Consider the following 22,375-nt stretch of genomic DNA (forward strand, 5'->3'; position numbering starts at 1 on the left):
CTGTGTTGGCAGTACAATGGAAAAAACTATGAGAGACTGGTATGCATAAAACCAGCATTCATTAAAAAAAAAATCTGCATTAACAAATTACCTGTAATGTTTGATCTAATTAAATCTAAAAATTCAATCCTGGTATGTCACTAAATGTGATTTATTAAATTATTTACTGTTCTCTGACGCAACAAAGTGCTACTAAATATGGTACAACAGATTTCTGGCATATTTAGAATGTATATTAAATCAAATAATTACCTAAATGGTAGCAGTGCAAAAGCCAACTTACACAGTGTGGCAACTCATAATCAAAATGATGAAAGACTCTAAAGGCATTGCTCAGTTTTTTGTAATTATTCATTCATTAATTCATTAATTAATTCATTCATTCTCTAATGTCCACTTAATTCAGTTCATGGCAGTGTGGAAGTAGGATGTTGTCACAATATTCAGTGATTACAAGGCAAAAGAAAACATCCAGTAATCCTCTAGATCATACGTTTTATTAAATGACACATCTGCAGACACACACACACACACACACACACACACACACACACACACACACACACACACACACACACCTCTGGGAAATTGAAGGATGAGTTTGGAATATGTGAGGAAACCACAAAATGAGACATAGTCTCACATGTAAACAGGGAGAACATGTTGACTCCACAAAGAGGAATTCCAGCACAAAGACCAACTTTGAGTACCAATTACTGTAAGTATGAAATACTGACTACTCAATAAATATATGCATCTGCATCTAGGCTTGGAGGATAAAAATTAAAATGGTACAGAAACTTTGATATGTAGTTATCTAAAGGGAATAGGATAAAAAGGATCTTAGTGAAGAGACAGAGAAGAAACTGGATTTTACACTGTGCTTCACATCCATCCAAAGCAAGGCTGATAGAACTGGTATTTTTAGCAGGTAAATGGAATGGTCCACAGATCTTTTCAGGAATAAGTTGTGCCAATGGACAAAAATACATAAAATTAATCAAAAAAAAAAACAATGTTCCATAAAGCTGGTTGTTTAAACATTATTGACACATGGTGGTCAAAAATGCAGATGGTTAACAGTTGTGCAATAATGGACAATCACAGTAGTTGGGGGACATGTCCTTTACCTGCGGATTGTACAGTCTCAAACTTAGTATATATAAATAGCAGGGGATGTAGGGATGCAACATCCTTGTGGTTGATAGAGAGAGTCTTGCCCCATCCATAAAACATTGTTTTTTTAACTCTACATGTTCCAAGAATTAACTTTGGTGCATAGGCAGAAGCGTGTCACTGATTCAGTATTACTGTGTCACCATTAGCCACTCTGGTATAACATTGATTACATGAATGCCACTACATTTATAACTAGATAGACAGATAGACACAAACATATGATACTGTATGTATGTAGTTGAACATAAACTATATAGAATTAAGATTATTAGATTATTCACTGAAAAATGCATAATAACATTATATATAAAATGTCAGTAGTGACATTAAAAAATATAAATTAACTTGTCAAAGGAAACACATTTTCCTACCTATGTATTAATCCTGGATATATAAGAAAATAATGTAGTGCTTAAAAAATAAGTAAAACACAACAATTTTACAGACAGAACATTCTCTCCCTCTCATACACAGTCACTTCTGCTTTCATACACGCATTCACTAACACAAGTTTTCGCTCACTCTCTCTTGATTTCTCTCTCTCTCTCTTTCACACATACACACAAACACACACACACAGACACAAACACACAGTATTCTCTGCTTTCATACATGCACTCACTCACAGAAGATCGCTCTCACTCTCTCTTAATCTGTCATACGCAGTCACTTCTGCTTTCATACATGCATTCACTCACACAAGATCGCTGTAAATCGCTTGATGCTTCTTACACACAAACACACACACACACACACACACACACACACACACACACACACACACACACACACACACACACACACAAACACACACACACACAAACACACACGCAGTCACTTCTGCTTTCATACACACATTCACTCAGACATGCAGTCTGGAAGCTCGATTAAATCTTATTTTTAGACCTTCATCCTACCGTTTTCCTCCCCTTTTAAACAATAGCAGGGAACAATAAAAGAATGTTCCGCACTTTCAGCCTACCATGCATATGATAGAACCCTGCTATCATCAAGAGTACTTAGACCATTTCAAAGAGAAATTTAGAAAGTAACTTGTTAGGCCCTGCCCCATTGTTTTCAAAACGGAAGCAGTTTAAGATTAATCTTAACCCAGGTCCAGCTGTAAATTACCTACCCAGCACTACTAAGCAACTTCCTGCAGGAATGTAGCAGCTGAAGAATAAAAGCTCTACACATTTACCAAGTAAATACATGGAGTGTTAGCATTTAATAATACAAGATCTTGGGTTAAAGATGTTAGCCAATGCATTGTAGTTATCTCAGAACATCTGAAAACAAATGTGTATCTTTCTCTCTTTACAAGGAATAAATACATCTTATAACAGACCAGGCACAAACATTTGTGAGTGCTATTTTGCAGTTAAAAGCATGCTATCCCATTATGCAGACAGTACTTTTCACAAAAAATGAAAGAATGGAAACAACCCAGAATATCTTACAGTTACTCAGCTACTAGGACAAGACATAAAATCATTTTTTTGCAGATTTTAACCCCACTTACTGATAAATGCGTATTGCCTTCTGTTCAATGGACCCGTTCATTCCTGATCATGGGCCAAGAGTTGGCCTGGAGAACTCCCCATTTAGGTGACTATCAGAGGTGGTTTGGCATATTATTTTAATGCTTGCTCCCTATCCCTGCACACAGTTGGCAAAGCCTTGGGGGGGGGGGGGGGGGTTGTACAGCAAGATGACCATGGACTCCATTCTCCATGTCTGTAAATGGCATTCCCTCCAAAATGTCTTGCATTTTCCCAGGATGCATAGTAGTGGTCTCCATTGTCTCCACTAGGAAAACCACATCAAACTCCATGTTGCCACAAGTATGTGCACCCATCCCATCCAGAAAGATAGGTGGGTGAGCCATGTCCCTTCACTCTGTGCCTATCCCTGTCTAGTTCCTCCAGTGCCAGGGCCAATAATCAAACTCTAGTTACCCTGGTTGTAGTAAAGATGATATCCGTCTGGTTAAGGTGTTTGCCTTGCAAACACAAGGTGCAGGGTTTGAGTCTCACAAGGGATAATTGGTTTGGCTTACAATGGCTCAGAAGGGCAATTAGCCTAGAACTAACCTATGAACACTACGAGACCATACAGTATTAATTGCAATATAAAATAGTGCTATAGAATATTTCTCCCTCACACAACACAGATAAAATCTTTGAAAGTGCAATTCATGAGATTATAAATGAAAGCTGAAGAGGAAGCATGATGATTACTGGGATATTTAAAATGAACTTCAATGGACTAGAATATTATCAGTTGTCTAAAGTCTTATTTCTTAGTAATGTAGCTCAAATATTTGCTACAGAAGCTATACCAAACCCAAAAACTAGTTGTTGTTGTTGTGTCTTCCGGCTTTTCCCGGTTAGGGGTCGCCACAGCAGAACTGTGGTCCGCTTATGATAGGCAGTAGATTTTTACGTGCCGAGTTGCCAGCCCTGACGCACAACCTTCAATGAAGGTACGCCCATTCACGCATGTCTCCACACAGAAGACGCTCTAGCTGAGAATCAAACAGGACGGCATCTTACTGTGAGGCAGCAACGCTACCGCAGCACCACCACTGCAGTATCAAACCCAAAAACTAGTAAATGGAACTTATCAAACTTACTAATTACAAACATCATTTTCAGGAGTAGATTACTTGCAAAAGCGATAAAGACTGTTAAAGACCATCTTTTTCTACCCATTCCATTAAAACAGACAAAACTACTGAAACCAGCTGTGAAGAAAAAGAAGGGCAATTAGTGGCTTATAAATGTTGACTAAATTCTGCTTGACCAACAGGAAGACCTTACAAAGGACCTAGATTACTTATCTCTTCTCTAACATATAAAATAGTCTCAGTATGAAAAAAAATTGAAATAACAGTCCCAAAAGTAAGTCCCAACAGGTTAGGTGAGTAGATAAATGCAGAAATATCCCTCCAAACCAAGTAGAAGGCAGCTGTAGCAAATAATAGTATTCAGAGAACTCCAAGCAGAATGTAAAAAACTTTTAATAAAGTAGCGTAAGTGCTTTCATAACATCAGTTACTTCCTCAGACACATAAAAACACTGCTAAAAGATCACACACACACACATATATATATATATATATATATATATATATATATATATATACACACACACACACACACACACACACACCAAGGACATATAGAGAAACCAATCATGTTCCACATATTTCCCTCATTTTTTTAGAAACCTGTAAACCAATTAAGATTTAAAGGAACAGCAGCTAAAGCAACACACGTGTATGTAAAAAACCCCATACATTAAAACACATTGGTAGATTATTCTGTCATACTATGAAAAAAACTTATATTGATTTATATATAAATATAAACCAGGTTTTTAGTGTTGCAATCAACTTTACACCTTAGGTGCCACAAATATCCAGTGTTAGGGTGCCTAAAATATCTAGATTCATAATAACTACATTTCACACATGCCAGAGTTTCAAAAAAAAACATTTCCCTCTGGTAAAGACACCCTCCGCTAGCATAACTGCTTGTTCAAGTTTAAACCATTCTTAAATGTGTACCTAGGTTTCATGCCAACTATCTTGACAGTTTCCTCATCAGTTAATAGAATATTCCAGTTCCTATTAATCACTTACATCACAGCCTGTAAACTCTGTGCATAAGGTAGTACAATTGCAACAGTGTTGGCACCAACCACTGTCCTGTCACACCTAACCCCTCCTCCTAATATTTAGGGTCTACCTCTCCCTCCTCCTTCTCTTTTCACACGTGCACAAGCATGCTTAACTTCATTACTAGAATAGACTTGAGTGGTAAATGGCATTTCTAAATACTCAAGTCCACATTCAAAATCCTGCTGTGATGATGGCAATCTAGAGAACCTAAGAGCTTGTCCCTCAACAATGTTGGGGAACATATGTGGTAGATGCATACTACTCCTCTGCAAAAAAGAGGGTTAGTAGCAATCCTTCCAGTGTACACTAGTTTGTATCTCACCATTGGTTCTTGTAATAGTTACATCTAAAAATGGATCTCATCAGGAGAACATTGATATGTAAACTTCAGGAAACTACTGCTGCTTTTAAGGTTGTGCACAAATTCATGTAAAGATTCACGATCATCCTTCCAACAAATGAAAAGGTCATCCATGAACCTGCGCAAAAAACTTCACATTGCTATCTATGATGTACATCTCCTCCCATTCTTTCATAACAATGTTAGCATATACATTAGCACAGCTGGTCCCCATCGCAACACCTGACCTTTGCCAGTAGTTTGTATTGTCAAACAAAAAATATTGTATTGCAACAACATTTCCATCAACATACATATAAAGTCAGCTCTCATCTCACTATATGTCCCATTTTTTCATTAAGCAGGCCTTAACCATCTCTAATCCTTCACTATTGGGGATACAAGTGAATAAGGATGCTATGTCCAAGGTCACCATTAAATCAAACTCATTACCATTACTACCTGCCAGGTAGTTGTGTAAATCCAGCAGAAAATTTTCAGTATCTTTAATTACCACCTCATAACCTTCAATAACTTTTTTAAGCTCTTTATCCAAATACACAGAAACAGGGTCAGTCATCCACTCAGCCCCAGCTACTATGGGTCTAAATAGGGGTCTTAAGGGATCCTTGTGGATCTTAAGCAAGCCAATACAAGAAAATACTCATAAATGTCTTTACTTATGTGTCCTAGGCTTAAACTATCATGCAAAAGTGAATAGATCCTATACTGCATATTCAAAACACTTTCTCTATTTATAGGTTCATAAATTCATAGGTAGGTACTAGGCTATCAGCCCAAGGGCCTACGCAAGCCTAGCCAACAAGGTTCCCTGACTTATGCAACCCAAGAAAGTTATTTTCCTGTGCCACTGTCGAGCAGAGACACAGAAGTGATCCCTGGGGTGTATTTCCTATTTCCTATCCACTCATCAAGATTTTTCTTGAAGAGTGCTAATGAAGAACTTTGCTTGACATAGATGGGTAGCCTGTTCCAGAGTATGGGAAGTCTCTGGGACAGGAATCTACCCCTCCAGCATGTCCTGTTTATTGTGGTGACAAGGTTTAGGTCCCTAGAGCGTGTAGCTTGGAGGGATTGGGGTTTCTTTAGTGTAGCATGTCCAGCAGCTCTCGGTTTGACATAGCTTTATATGTTAGGCAGAGATCACCTCAGAGTAGGTGATATGCTACGTAGTAAAGCTGGATTTTTTTGAGGTGGTCAGTGTAAGGCATTTGTTTGAGGCCAGTAATCCTCTTTGTGAGGTACTTCTATGGCCTTTCCAGCTGCTGCAGATGTCTTGTGAGGTACATTCCAAAAGGAGCGTTGTACACTATAATGGGTCTAATGAGTGTTGAGTAGAGGGGAATAATGATCTCTTTTTTCCTGGATGAGAACCCTTTTATGATGAGGTGTGCCATGTAGAAGGACTTCCTGACTACTGTGGAGATGTGACTATCAAAGGACAGACTACTATCCACCTGGGTCCCAAGGTCTCTTATCACGCATTCAGTGTTAAGTAGATTGCTGCCTATGTTGTAGTTTGTGGGTACAGAGTTTTTACCAAAGGGGATGACACTGCACTTTTTGGCATTGAGCTTGAGGCCATGGCTCTGACACCAGGCATCTGTCTCAGTGAGGCCCTTCTGTTGGATGTCCACATCATTTGGGGACTTGACTATGGCTCCTAGTTTGCAGTCATCTGCGAACTTTATTAGCCAGAGGCCTTCTGTGTTAGCCTATACTTCAGAGAAGTAGATACCAAACAGGAGAGGTCCCAGGACGGAACCCTGTGGTACTCCACTTGTCACTGCTTTGAGGTCAGATTTGGAGTCTGCAACTTTTACAGTGTGGGTTCTGTTAGTGAGCCAGTTGGCAACCCGTCTTATGATGTAGGGATTTATACCTAGTTTAGTGAGTTTAGCTATAATTCCAGAATGGGGGATGGTGTTGAAAGCCTTGGCAAGGTCAAGATGGGCTGTGTGAACCACCTTACCCTCATCTACGGCTTTGGTGACTGCCTCAAAGAAGTCGATCAGGTTCAGGAGGCATAATCTGCCTTTCACAAACCAGAACTGGGTGGGATCCAGAGATTGGAGGTTACCAATGTCTTTGTTTATGAGTTCCATGATGATACATTCCATGGCCTTGCAGACCAGGCTCATAAGGCTAATAGGTTGATAGTTCCCAGGATCAGTGGTGGCTCTGACTTTGTGGAGTGGGATAAATGTTGCTGTGCACCATTCAGTGGGTACAAAGCCTGATGTGAGGCTATTATTGAACATGGTGCTTAAGTGGGGAGCCAGTTCATTCCGAAGTTCATGTAAAATGCAGAGTGGGATGTTGTCCGGTCCCATGGATGCTGTGCTTTTGGCTTTAGAGAGTGCAGCTTTTACCTGTGTAGTTGTGATTACAGGGACTCTGTATTCTTCCTGTATAGAAATGGGCCCTTTAGAGGGTGAGAGGGGGGTAAAGTTAGCACTGAACCTATCTGCCAGGATGTTGGCAATATCAGTTGGTTCTGTAATTTTCTTGCCTTTGTGCTGTAACTCAGAGCAGATCTGGGTGTTGCCATTGAGATTCTTGACATAGCTATAGAATGTTTTGTGGTTGTCCTTGGAATTAGTGGTGATTTTGTTTTCGTAGCTAGCTTTGGAGGATCTTATAAGGGATCTCAGCTTCTTACTGAGGCTGACCAGGGACCTCCTCCACTGATGGGATTTTACTCTCTTTTGCAACAGTTTCTTCCTTCTGTTGTACAGTTTGTTTATGGCAGGGGACCACCACATTAGCTTCCTTTTTTGGCAGAATAATGTCTTGGTTCTGTTTGGGATAGCACGATCCATGCACTCATGTAAGTGCTTATAGAGTGCATTTGTGTAGGATTCAGCAGTTGTAACTGTATTGTCAATCTGCATGGGTGTCATGAACTTCATCACTTCTGTCTTAAGAAGAATTAAGTTGGCTTTGGAGAATTCTTTTACTGTGGTTCCTTAATGGGGGGTGGGGGCAGGATGTGGATATCAAAGGTGATTAGCTTATGGTCGGATCGGAACAATGAGGAATTGACTTCAGGTGTGGAACACCGGTCACTCATGTTGGTAATGACTAGGTCTAGGATATTGTTGCCCTTAGTGGGGGTGTAGATAAGTTGATCCAGGGCATTGGAGTTTATGAATTCCAGAAAGCGTTGAGCTAAGGAGTTGGTACATGAGTAGTTTTCCCAGTTAATGGTGGGGTAGTTGAAGTCACCCATTATTAGGGTGTTTGGTTGAACCCTAATATTTTCCAGTACGTCAAGAAAAGAGGAGTGGGAATCCTGGGGCATGGTGGGGGATCTGTAGCAAGCTACAATTTGGATTGCAGTTTTGCCCAGAGTTAGTTGCACTTGGATAACAGATGCATTATGCTTAGCAACTAGCCTGGAGGTGTGGGTATCCTTAATGAACCTCCACCTTTGGTGTTTCGGTCCAGGTTACATGGCCGAAAAGTGTGGTATGAGTTATAGCCTGGTAGTGCAGGGGTGCTCTCTGGAGCCTTGAACCAGGTCTCAGTCACTGCACAGATATCGATGTTCTCCATTTTAAGGAGTGCCTTGAGTGAGTGCATTTTGAGATTTAGACTTCTAGCATTGAGTAGCATTACCCTAAGTTTTTGCTTGCCTGTTTCTGTTATGGTGGTGAATTTGTTATTTGAACCTTGCCTAGAAAAGGCACTTTAGGGGCAGCAAGAGCCTTAGCCAGTATACAGAATCCCAGGGGTGACAGGTGCAGGCCATCTGTGGCAAAGCATCGTGATCTGTCGACCATGTCATCTCAAGCAGACAGATACTGGATCCCCTTAGAATGACACCAGAAGCTTAGCCAATTGTTGAAGTCAATCATTTTGTCCTTGTACTGTGGTATCATTAAGGGCGAATGCAGAATGCTACTCAGGGCTAGGGTCATACCTGCCTGGGTTACAAGATTGGAGAGCTCTTCCATGTCTCTTTTCATGTAGTCCAGGGAGGTACGTTTCATGTCATTCACACCAACATGGACAATGACAGAGTCATATCTGTGCTTGTTGTGGAGTGACCTGAGTGAGTGGGTTATGTGGCAGATCCTGGCACCCTACAGGCAGCTGACAGTAACCCACTCCTTGTTTAGCCTGGTGAGTGGGACATCATTGTGCCTAACTATAGAGTCACCAATGACTAGTGTGTTGGGTACGTTGTTTTGCCTTATTGGCTGTGGTTGAGTGGCACACTGAGTGTGTGGGCTATGTGTCATTTGGGTTGTGTTGGGAGATGGAGGTTGCTTGCATTTCTACTTTGGAGGTTTCTGTTGCTTAGACAGATTATTATTGAGAGCCTCCGCAAAGGTTTTTGTGTTACTATGTGTGGATTTTGGTGGTGTAGATTTAGTGAGACTATGTGATGAGTGTGGTGTGGTGGAAATGTTTACCTTCTTCTCATGACTGTCAAGTTCAGTCTTGGTTAGAGAGAGCTTTACCTCCAGTTTGGCTAGATAAGTGCATCCCTCACAGGTTGTAGTGTTGGGTGGTAGGAGGAGAGGTTTGTCTGTGTACATGAGGCAATTTCTACATTGCCTCAAGATGCCCAGATTCATCAGATAAACAGGAGAGAAAACTGGGAGCTGACCCTTGGACATGCCTGAATAAAAGACTATTTTCCTCTAGATAAGTGAGGAAAGTGAGTACAAGAGCTGTTTTTCTCTAAGCAAGTGAAAAAAGTAAGTACAAAATACTGTTTTCCTTTGGGTAATGAGGAAGATTGAGTGCTATAGTAATTAGTAGGTTATTTAGTGCTTACAAGTTCTGAACAAGTGCTGAGCATGAATAAGCAAGTTTAAGTGCTAAAACTAAGAATCTGTATCTGCACTAGATGAGTTACAGGACAGAAACAAGTGCAAATGCAGGCTTTCAAGTCATAAAGTTGAGAGAGATGGAAGAGATTGCCCAAACAGCCAATAACTACAATTTCTGGGCCAGAACCACTCCTTATGTGGTAGACAGGTTACCTAGTGCTTACCACTCCCACTGATAAGCTAGAAGGCTTCCCCCCAACACAGAAAGGCTTGGGGGGCTCAGAAGCTTACATACAGTCCTGGATACAGCAAATCTGTACCTGGAACACTAGTTATAGGAAAGGTAGGAAACAGGCTTACAGTTTTTTTTTTACAGAAAAGTAGCAAACACATTAGTAAAAACAGTTCACATGCAGTGCAAGCTAGCACATGAGTATGTAGCAATATTAGACCAAACACAGTTTAAAAAATGCAGTTAAATTAAAAAGGACTAAAAGCAAGTGCAGAAAGAGTTTATTAGATAGAATGTGCTAAAGAGATGGGACTGGGGGAATCTACAGTGGGGAGGGCAACTGCAAAAGCCACCAAATTTAGACTACAAAACAAAAATAGGGAGGGTGGGTGAGACAAAACAGTTTCAACAGAGATCTAAGCAACAGTTAACAAACTCTATAACCAAAAAAATATATACTCAGCTCTGTATATTTGCAGATAGTCTGGAAGGCAGTCTCTCAGAACACAGGTTCCTGCAATTAAATGCAGGCTGTTACTGTTTGTGTTTTTCGGCTTTTCCCGGTTAGGGTTCACCACAGCGGAACTCCAGTTTGCTAATGATTGGTAGTGGATTTTTATGTACTGGGTTACCAGCCTTGATGCACAACCTTCAACGAAGGAACTCCCCATTCACGTATGCCTCCACACAGAAGACGCTCTAGCTGAGAATCGAACGGGACAATGTCTTGCTGTGAGGCGACAACGCTACAACAGCACCACCACTAACAGGTCAAATTAAGTGATCCTTGAATTAAATAACACACAAGCTGTAAAAGCCAGCTATACCAACTGAAGACATGGCAGAAAATGGGGGTAGGATGGAGAAAACAGTTTCAACAGAGATCTAAGCAACAACTAACAGTACAAACTCTAAAACCAAAAAAATATATACTCGTCTCTCTATATTTGCAGATCAGTCTCTCAGAACAGTGAGACAACAGCTTCAACAGAGATCTAAGCAACAATTAAAAAACTCTATAACCAAAAAAATATACTCAGCTCTGTATATTTGCAGACAGCCTGGAAGGCAGTCTCTCAGAACACAGGTTCCAGCAATTAAATGCAGGCCGTTATTAATAGGTCAAATTATCAATTATAACTTGATAAGTTCTAAAATCAGGTAACATCTTTGTCATTTCTGTGTAATAGTAGTTAACATCCAACACAACCACTGGCCCACCTTTATCCACAGGATGAATAACTATTCCAAATGTCTTTAATATGTACAAGAAGCAAAGTTTGTTTATTCCTACAATACCAGCTGATATTGATGTTTTTATTAAGGCATATGAAAGGGATTTATATGATGCTTATAAATTAGTTCAAAATAGGCATATGGATAATTTAACCAAACAACAGCATTCAGTAATTAGTTCATTACAGAATAACAGCAAAATAGTTATTCATCCTGTGGAGAAAGGTGGGCCGGTGGTTGTGTTGGATGCTAAGTACTATTACACAGAAATGACAAAGATGTTAGATGTTATCTGATTTTAGAACTTAAGTTATAAATAAAGTGTTTTGAATATGCAGTATAGGATCTATTCACTTTTACAAGATAGTGTAAGCCTAGGACACATAAGTAAAGACATTGATGAGTATTTTCTTGTGCAGAACCCGGTGGTACCCCAAATACATGGCTTGTCTAAAATCCACAAGGATCCCTTAGATCCAAATTTAGACCCATAGTAGCTGGGGCTGGGTGGATGACTGACCCTGTTTCTGTGTATTTGGATAAAGAGCTTAAAAAAGTTATTGAAGGTTATGAGGTGGTAATTAAAGATACTGAAAATTTTCTGCTGGATTTACACAACTACCTGGCAGGTAGTAATGGTAATGAGTTTGATTTAATGGTGACCTTGGACGTAGCATCCTTATTCACTTGTATCCCCAATAGTGAAGGATTAGAGATGGTTAAGGCCTGCTTAATGAAAAAATGGGACATATAGTGAGATGAGAGCTGACTTTATATGTATGTTGATGGAAATGTTGTTGCAATACAATATTTTTTGTTTGACAATACAAACTGCTGGCAAAGGTCAGGTGTTGCGATGGGGACCAGCTGTGCTAATGTATATGCTAACATTGTTATGAAAGAATGGGAGGAGAAGTGCATCATAGATAGCAATGTGAAGTTTTTTCGCAGGTTCATGGATGACCTTTTCATTTGTTGGAAGGGTGACCCCAAATCTTTACATGAATTTGTGCGCAACCTTAACAGCAGCAGTAGTTTCCTGAAGTTTACATATCAATGTTCTCCCGATGAGATCCATTTTTTAGATGTAACTATTACAAGAACCAATGGTGAGATACAAACTAGTGTACACAGGAAGGATTGCTACCATCCCTCTTTTTTGCAGAGGAGTAGTATTCATCTACCACATATGTTCCCCAACATTGTTGAGGGACAAGCTCTTAGGTTCTCTAGATTGTCATCATCACAGCAGGATTTTGAATGTGGACTTGAGTATTTAGAAATGCCATTTACCACTCAAGGCTATTCTAGTAATGAAGTTAAGCGTGCTTGTGCACGTGTGAAAAGAGAAGGAGGAGGGAGAGATAGACCCTAAATATTAGGAGGAGGGGATAGATGTGACAGGACAGTGGTTGGTGCCAACACTGTTGCAGTTGTACTACCTTATGCACAGAGTTTACAGGCTGTGATGTAAGTGATTAATAGGAACTGGAATATTCTATTAACTGATGAGGAAACTGTCAAGATAGTTGGCATGAAACCTAGGTACACATTTAAGAATGGTTTAAACTTGAACAAGCAGTTATGCTATCAGAGGGTGTCTTTACCAGAGGGAAATGTTTTCTTTTGGAACTCTGGCATGTGTAAAATGCAGTTATTGTTCATTTATAGATGGATCTAGATATTTTAGGCACCCTAACACTGGATATTTGTGGCACCTAAGGTGTAAAGCTGATTGCAACACTAAATACCTGGTTTAAATTGCCCACTGCATCACCCGCTTTAAGTTTTACATTGGCAAAACAAATCGCAGGTTGAGGGAAAGAATTAGGGACCAAGATTACTGCACAAGGATGAAATGTGAGTACAGTGCCTTAGCTAAACATGTAGTAACTGAAGAATGAAACGTGAGTACAGTGCCATTGCTAAACATGTATTAACTGAAGAAGGGAGTCATCAATTTAAGTTTTAGGTTTGGCAAGTTATACAGGAGAGTTCTAGAATAGGAGATATAATTAATAAAATAGAAACACAGGAGGTAAAATGGATTCTATGCATGGGAGCCCATAAAGGCTCTGGTTTGAATGATGCGGTCCCCTTGAAACCTGTGTTAAAAGGAAGGAGAATTAAAAGATGAACTATTATGTTTGATTAAGATGAATTGTATGTATTTTATATATATATATATATATATATATATATGAATCAATATAAGTTTTTGCAATTGTATGACAGAATAATCTACCAATGTGTTTTAATGTATGGGTTTTTTTACATACACATTTGTTGTTTTAGCTGCTGTTCCTTTAAATCTTAATTGGTTTACAATTTTTAAAAAATGGAGGGAAATATGTGGAACATGATTGGTTTCTCTATATGTCCTTGGTGTGTGTGTGTATATATATATATATATATATATATATATATATATATATATATATATATATATATATATATTTATACATATATATATATATATATATATATATATATATATATATATATATATATATATATATATATATATATATATATATATATATATATATGTGTGTGATCTTTATGCACTGTTTTTATGCATCTGAGGAAGTAACTGATGTTATGAAAGTGCTAACGCTACGTTATTAAAAGTTTTTTACATTCTGCTTGGAGTTCTCTGGATACTATTACTTGCTACAGCTGCCTTCTACTTGGTTTAGAGGGATATTTTTGCATGAAAAAAAATGATAAATGATATTTATTTATTTGACATTTGTTAACTGGGTTGGTCCAACTGAGCCAAGGCCCATTTTCAATGGAGACCTGAGGAGGAAAATCTCCAGTAAATAGACAAAAATTATAATTGCACACTATAACTCTGAAGTATCATTGTAAGAACATCACAATTACAGGGTAAGACTTACATACACAGTAAATATAAGTAGTTGCATTAGCAAACATTTACATGATAAATGGAGGCAAATGTTTTTGTTTTGTTTTTTTGTATTGTACTTCAATTCAAATTGCGGTGTAGGAGATTTGAAAACTTAGAGGCAATATGAGAAGAAAAAGGTAGTAAGGTGGGTTACGTTAAGGAAAGAGAAGACAGCTGAGAGAAATGAGTGAGACACAATATATACATATTTACATGGGTTCTTATTTTCCAAAGAGTGAAGAACAGAGAAAAAAAGAAAGATAGCAGTAATTAAAGTATGGGAGTCAGACAGTAATTGTTTGGGGATTGTTGGTAAAAAAGATGAGAAAGAGATTAGGTAGAGGCCTGACAGTGATAAGACCTTGAGGCAAGTAGAAATTGTTTTAGCCTTTTTTTCATGAGCGGGGGGGGGTGGGGGGTGGGAGATAGTTCTTATGCTTAAGGGGAGATTATTCCAGGCCTTGGCTACAGTGTGTTTATACAAGATTTTTCCCACATTTTTGTCTGGTTTATGGATGTCAAGGAGTTGTTGACTGAATGTGCGGAGAGAGTGGCTGGGACTGTAATATTTGACAAGGGAGGAGAGGGAGGGGCAGGATGTGGGTTTGTAAAGGATGGGGTGTAGGGTGCGGAATTGGGCCAGTTGGAATTGCTGGTGAAATTCTAACCATTGGAATGTGTTGAGAGCAAGGCAGTGGTGTGAGTTAGGTGGTAAGTTAGTAGCGAATCGAGCTATATTATGATAGGTTTGTTCTAACTTAGATACAATTTAGTTTTGATATTAGTAAAGATAGGAGCTGCATAGAGAAGGGAGGGTGGAAGAGTGTTTGGGCCAAGGAAAGTTTAGTGTCAGAGGTAAGGAATTTTCTGTTTCTATACAATAGTCCTACTTTTTTGGTGTGTTTTTTAATAGTTTGTTGAATATGCAGGTTAAATTTCAGTTCATCATCAATAGTGGTGCCTAAAAGTTTAGTGTGGGGATCTGGTCTTATCAAGGGATGTGATAGTGAAGAAACATTTATGGTGAGCTAGATGATGAGGCAGACGTAGTATGTTTTGGGGTTTTTTTTGGATTTAAAATGAGTTGGTTGTCTGAGAGACATTTTTCAATGGAAAGAAAAGAGTTTTGGGTGGGTGTGTGTGAAAGTCAGAGATAGAATTTGAGATGGTAAGAAGTGTGGAATCATCTGGGTATGAATAATGGAGGATTGCTTGGATGCATTATGTACGTCATTGGTGAAGATCAGGTAGAGGTCCGAGAATGGAGCCTTGGGGGACCCCAGTTTTGATGGGTTGGAAGGGTGAACAGGAGGTAAGCCATGTGAATGATTGCTGCCTATTGGAGAGGTAACTTTTGAACCAGTCAAGTGAGGGCCCAGAGAGATTGAGGTTTGATAGTTTTGAAAGAAGTAGAGAGTGAGAAACAGTATCAAAGGCTTTGGAGAGGTCAAGTAAAAGGGAGGATACTAGTTGGCTGCTGTCTCTGACCTCAGCTACTATGTGGGAAAAGGATAGAAGTGCAGTGGTAGTATTATGGTGTGGCCTGAAACTATGTTGTTTGGGAGTTAGCAGGTTTTCCTGGTGAAGAAAATTCATGAGCTGAGTGTGGATGCATTTTTCAAGTATTTTTAATAAAGGGGAAACTATAGCTATGGGCCTATAGTTAGATGGGTCAATAGAATGTCCACCTTTGTGCAAAGGGATGATGTAAAAGGATTTCCAAATTTCAGGGACTTTGGCCTCTTGAATGGATCTGTTGATTAGTAGACTGACAGAGTAGGCTATGGATTCAGTGGCAAGTTTGAGGAAGGTGGGGGGAAGGTTGTCTGCAGAGGGGGGCAAGGCCTGAGGACTGACCAGTCGATGAGTGACAGTAAGGAGTTGAAAGTTTCAGGGTTAAAATGTGTTAGTTTACAACAGTCTCTAAGTGTGTGATTTTGGTGCTTGGAGTGTGTGTCTTTGGATATGGGTGGGAAGATGGCCAGTTTAAGTAGCAGTTTAAGTTTTTTATTGTAAACTTCACATAAGGTGTTTATTTAGTTAACTATGTGGATGGCAGGACTGTTTCACCCTTTGTTGATGCAGTTCTACATTAAATTTTCCAAAACATTAGTATATTTGCAACAGCTTGATTAAATGGTTTATGTATGATGCATATTATACTGTTTAGATATTTGCAACATATGTCTTATTTATTATATTTGAAATCTATTATATAAGTTGTGGTTGGAACATTCTAAAAATGTACTTATTTTGCTAAAGTGTTAGGTTATGTTAAATTACTTGGTTTCCAATAATTATTTTAATTTGAGGGAAAAAGTTTGCTAGAAGTGATTGGTTTAACAGTGTTTAAAATGTTTTGGCTTGTGATAGAATTTTATGTCTGATGAAACACAGGAGTACTACGTGAAAGCACTTACATATCTTTTTAATAAATAAATCATTTGGTTTTAAGCTGTGCATGTCCTTTGCCTGCTTGGAATTCTTGCATGCGTTTACAAATGTTGCTGTATTAAAAATTAAATATAATTTAAGATAATCAGAGTGGTGAGACCAAAGGAACACATGGGTGTATGCATGCATGCATGCATGGTCCTAAGAATGTGCAGGGGGGAATTTATGGTTTTAAAACAGCCCTGGAGTCAAGATACACTTAATCTGCCACTGGCAGTAAGCTCCTTCCATAACTGCTTGAATTTATTTATTTTTTGTCACAGGTATATAGGGTACAATTATTCATAGTCACATTATGTTTCTGTAATGTGTGTTCTTCCACAGCTGCTTACTGATTTACCTTCCCACTTATCCAACATTATTGAATGATTAATTACTTGTATAATTTCTGAAATGCTGCATCCAAGTCTGAGCATAACAGTGAGCACAGTGCTAAAAGTATAGGAATCTTGTAGACTCAGACCCCAAAGTTATGTAAACTTTATTTTTTTCTTTCCCCACCCTATTTCAGCATCTCACAGTGCCCTAATATGATAACTCATACACTGCCTTAGAAGGCATAAGTATGAGCTCTACAGCCTTGAAGAATATGATTCTTTCTAGCAGGCATTTGTGTTAATAAGCATTTATACCATTCAGAAATACAATTGGCTACCTACCACAAACTTACTGCAATACACTGTATCTATTACATAATACAACAGAGTGTAGTCAAAGAGCATTTACTGAACATGCTCCTTTCTTGTTTAATGGAAAATATGTCTGAATGGATTTGACTCAAGTTATATGAGTTTAGCGTTTGTCTAACTGCGCAAATTAACAATTTGCATGCAATTTATCTCTTTCTTTGATGTTTCAAGATATGGGTGATACTCAACAGACGTTTGTTAAACTGAGTATGTTCATTCCAGATAAACATCTAATTATAGAAGCTTTTCCTGCAGTTTGTGACAAACAGATCAGGACAGCTTTGACCGCTGAACATTCTGCTTCTTTTCATAATCTTTCAAAGACAGAAGAGTAGGCGTTACAAGAGCTGAAATATCTTAATTCAGTAGAAATACGTGCAGCTGACAAGGGAGGGGGGGATTGTAGTTATGGATAAGACATTTTATTCAGCACCTATGGAACAACTTCTGAGTGATGAATGTACTTATCAACAGATTTTTAAGTTAAGTCCCAGTTGATGGCCATTATTGATAGTTTCAGTTTTGCTTTTTGATTTAATGGTGACTGATATGATTACAGATGACTTGTTCAAGTATTTTTGGTGGAATTCCCGGTTGATTTGATACTTTATGGGCTTCCAAAAGTTCATAAAAGTTTATCCCAACCCCCCATGCATCCTATATTACTGAGCAGAGGCTGGACCACAGTGCCTATGTCTATTTATTTGGAAAATACACTTAGACTGGTTCTAGATAATGTCAACTCAGTTCTAAGAAACAATAAAGATTTTTTGCAGGATCTTTATAGAACTGTTAGTCATTTATTAACTACCCAAGATCTTGTTTTTGTTATGCTAGACATCACTTCTTTGTTTACTGTTATTCCAAATACCACAGGTATTGAATATGCTAGACTTTTTTTGCAAGAACATGCTAACTTTTCTAATATGAAGACTGATTTAATGTGTATGCTTTTGAAGCTGTTTTAGACAACAATGCTTTCATTTTTGGTGAACAGTACTATCTGCAGAAGGTTGGTGTAGCTATGGGCACAGCTTGTGCAAATAGCTATACCAACCTTGTGTTAGCATACTGGGAATATGACAAGGTTTTATGTAACAATGAGTTTACCAGACATACTGTTTACTAGAAACATTTTGTCGATGATATTCTTTTGCTGTGGAGAGGCACCTGTGAGTCATTACAGAAGTTTATTGCGTTTATGCTGAGTACTACTGAACTTTTATAGTTCAGTAGTAATTTTTCTTGTGAATCTATAGACTTTTTAGATATAACAATTACCAGAGAGGAGTTAGGTAGGTTTAAGACAGATCTATACATTACATCTTGTAATAAGAATTCTTATTTATATAAAAGCAGCATGCACCCTAGGCTCATTCCCAGGAATGTCCTTAGAGGGCAGGTGTTTCAAATTATGAGTCCCCATACAGACAAAGATTCTTTAGATTAGGCTCTAAAGGAATTAAAGGAAGAATTCCTGAAACTATGTTACATGGCTAGAGAGATTGACTCTTGCATATCTAGTGTGAGGTCTGAAAGAGCCAGTAAAACTAGAACCTTTTTCTCTGTTGAACTAGATCCTGAAACTATACCAACCAGAGAACAAGCAGAAGGCAGAACAGTTATGTGTGTTTTTACATATTCTATTGATATTGATCTGGTCTGCAATATAATCAGGAGAAACTGGGGTATAATTCGGAGTTGTCCTGAACTGACTAATTTGATAGACAATAAGCCTGACTTGTGTTTCAGAAATAATCTCTCTCTCTCTCTCTCTCTCAATTGCCAACTTTGTTATAGGAATGTTGTAAAAGCAAAGCATTCCCTATCTTCTGTAGATTTTATGTATGTTTCCCTGTTTGAACTATAAGGCTTGCAGATTTATTTATTCTAAGCTTACCTTTAGACATCCTACTCTAAAACATGAGATAGAATTTTCTCTGTATGCAGATTGCAGACTGCAAATGTAGTCGCTCTTCTTTCGGCTTTCCCCGGTTAGGGGTCGCCACAGCGGAAATCCGGTCTGCTAATGATTGACAGTAGATTTTTAAGGTGCCAAGGTGCCATCCCAATGCCCAAACTTCAACGAAGGCATGCGCATTTACACATGTCTTTCAAATGCCACTCGACAGTGGGGAGGACATGCAGACGCCACACAGAAGGCGATCCAGCTGAGAATTGAATGGGAGACCCTCTTGCTGTGAGGCAACAACGCTACTGCTGCACCACTGCTGCAAATATGATATATAAATCTTTCTCTGAATGCTGTTATACATTCTATGTTGGAAAAACAAATAACTGTTTGAAGAACAGGATTTTAGAACACCTCAAAGACATTGGACTTAATAAGACCAGCAATGCTCTAGCTACACATGTTTCCACCTTAGGATAACAACATACCCTTAAGTTTTTTTTGTTTTGGAGGTTGTGAAGTTTGCTGTGAGAGGCAGTGACTTAATAAACAAAACTGAAGTGAGAGAACAGAGCTGGATCCTAGAGTTACAGTCTTATAGATTTCCTGGGTTAAATGAAATGCTTTCCCTTAAACCAGCTCTAAAGGTGTGTTCTTTAACTCATTAGTTTTCCATTATTACTTTTTTATTTTTATTTTCATTATTATTTTCATTTTATGAATACATGGTTTTAATGAAATATCTTTATAGGAATGTGTTCTTATATACCTTTATCTATATACACATGTGGCCTCATGACGATGATGTCATCACTGTGTGACAAGTTTGCTGAGAGGTACAGTAGTGAGGGATGTTTGAGCGTCATATACACAGGTAATTTATTTTAATTCATTTCATTGTTGGGAGGAGTTTTCTGGCTTTATATTGAAGTTTTTGTAGCATTGTTATTTGGTCTGATGAAGCATTGTCATTCTTAATGCAAAAGCACTTACCTTTATTAAATTGCCATTTATTTATTACTATCCATTGGTACTTGACATTTATTTAACTTCTGCTGTGTGAGTCGCTGTATTTCTTCTTTTTTACAAGTGTATTTTGTTTATGGACTTCCAACAACACTACCAGATGCTTTGTTTTAGTACTGTGCAAATTAACAATGATGCCTGCATTGAAATGTTATTACACACTGCTAAGTAATATTGCATTATCTATTTATTGTTATAAAAACAGTCAATTAGTATAGCTTGGAAAGTGGCATAAAACACATTGAGCTTCAACAAGAGGTGTATGCCAGTTTGAAATTCTCACCCATTAAATTTGTCAGTATCAAAGCAAAACTGCTGACATTTGAATTTGTTATTTCTTAAATATTACAAATACAATCACTGGTGTATGAGCAGCTGATTGAAGCATTGTGCAATTCTGCTCTGCTAAAAGGAAGGTTTCCAGCTGATGATATCAAACAAAGATTCATGAATTGACCAGACAAATTATGTGAAGGAAGGGTAAACACAAAAATAGTGAGCATTATGCCATGCAAAAAAATATGCACATGTGTACAGATTAAGTAGCAACAGTATACAGTTTAGCACATTTTAAAATTTTAAAACATTAATCCCAGACTTGCATTTTTCTTAAACTTGAAGACAATACATTGTGAGCAAGCAATCAAACTATGAAATTTATAGGAAGACATGCTTTTCAGTATTTATACTTGAAAGAATATTAATGGATTCACCTCTACAAGGTAAGGACAGAATAAATGGACCTTAAAACCCTATTGCACCTTCTGCTAACAGACTGCTTTTCTGAAAATGTAGATCTGGAAACCACTTTTAATGTTCATTGGAGGCCCAATGATTCATGTAACGATCTAGAGTGAATCACTCAACCTCCTGTTGTTTCTATGCTAATTTAGGCAGACCTGAAGCACTGAGTGTTTTATCGTAGTCAAGCATTCATTAGTAAATAATTAGTTAAATAAATGTGTTGTCATTTTAGTCCCACTGTCTGACTCATTCCCCTCCTGGAATGCATTAATTTCATTAAGATTTTTCTCTACAGTGAACTTATTCTTGCTCTAATAAAATGGATTTTTTCCCTTGACAGACATTTTGGCCTTTGTCTACTTGTATATTTCAAGAATCTCCTGATTTTCTAACTTTTTACTTTCCATTATTGGTTGTGCAATGTGCAGAAAATAAAACACACAGCAAGGTAAAGAGAAAGCATTATCTTTTTTCCCATTACGTACTGTTTGCTGTGTGTTTTACGATGTAAAAGGGTTCTTGTACTTGGTGTCTCCTCTCTTAAATAACACACTCCTATAAAACTGTTGAATCAGTAGAGATTTAGTTTTGTCAGATTCACCATGCAGCTGTGAAGAATTAGACAACTTGAATACAGTGTGAAAATGAAGTGCTGGAAACAATTTAATTTCCATGAATAAAACCTGCAGTCCAATGTTTGAAGACACATTTCCTTATTTCTGCACAAAGAATACATGTGACAAGTTGGAGTGGTAGGCTTGAATATTATCCACATTGTCATTATTTAGCTGGCTAAACAGTATTTGTGAAATAGGAAGTATGTCATCTCCAGCCTGCAAGGGCCTTTATTTAAAGAGACCTACCTGTATTGTACAGTGCTTGGTATGGCAATGCCTTTATACGTTATTTTCTGGTGGCATACAGATAATGCCATAGCACTTTAAAGCTTAAAATCAACATAGAAACATGTTAGACTGATAACAGGTGTGATGACCCCCCCCCCCACTGCCAACCAGTAACCAAGGAGCCTCAATCCTCACCACTGGCAACAGTAGGGGGCATTCACTGGGATGGTAACAGGTAAACGCACAGTATTTCCAGATGCACCTCTCTGCATCAAGTGCAATTTCAACACAGTCAGTCTGGGGCAGGTTTCTCT

This window comes from Protopterus annectens, chromosome 3.part0, assembly GCF_019279795.1.
Source record: "Protopterus annectens isolate FY-2018-M chromosome 3.part0, PAN1.0, whole genome shotgun sequence".
Taxonomy (NCBI): Eukaryota; Metazoa; Chordata; order Ceratodontiformes; family Protopteridae; genus Protopterus; species Protopterus annectens.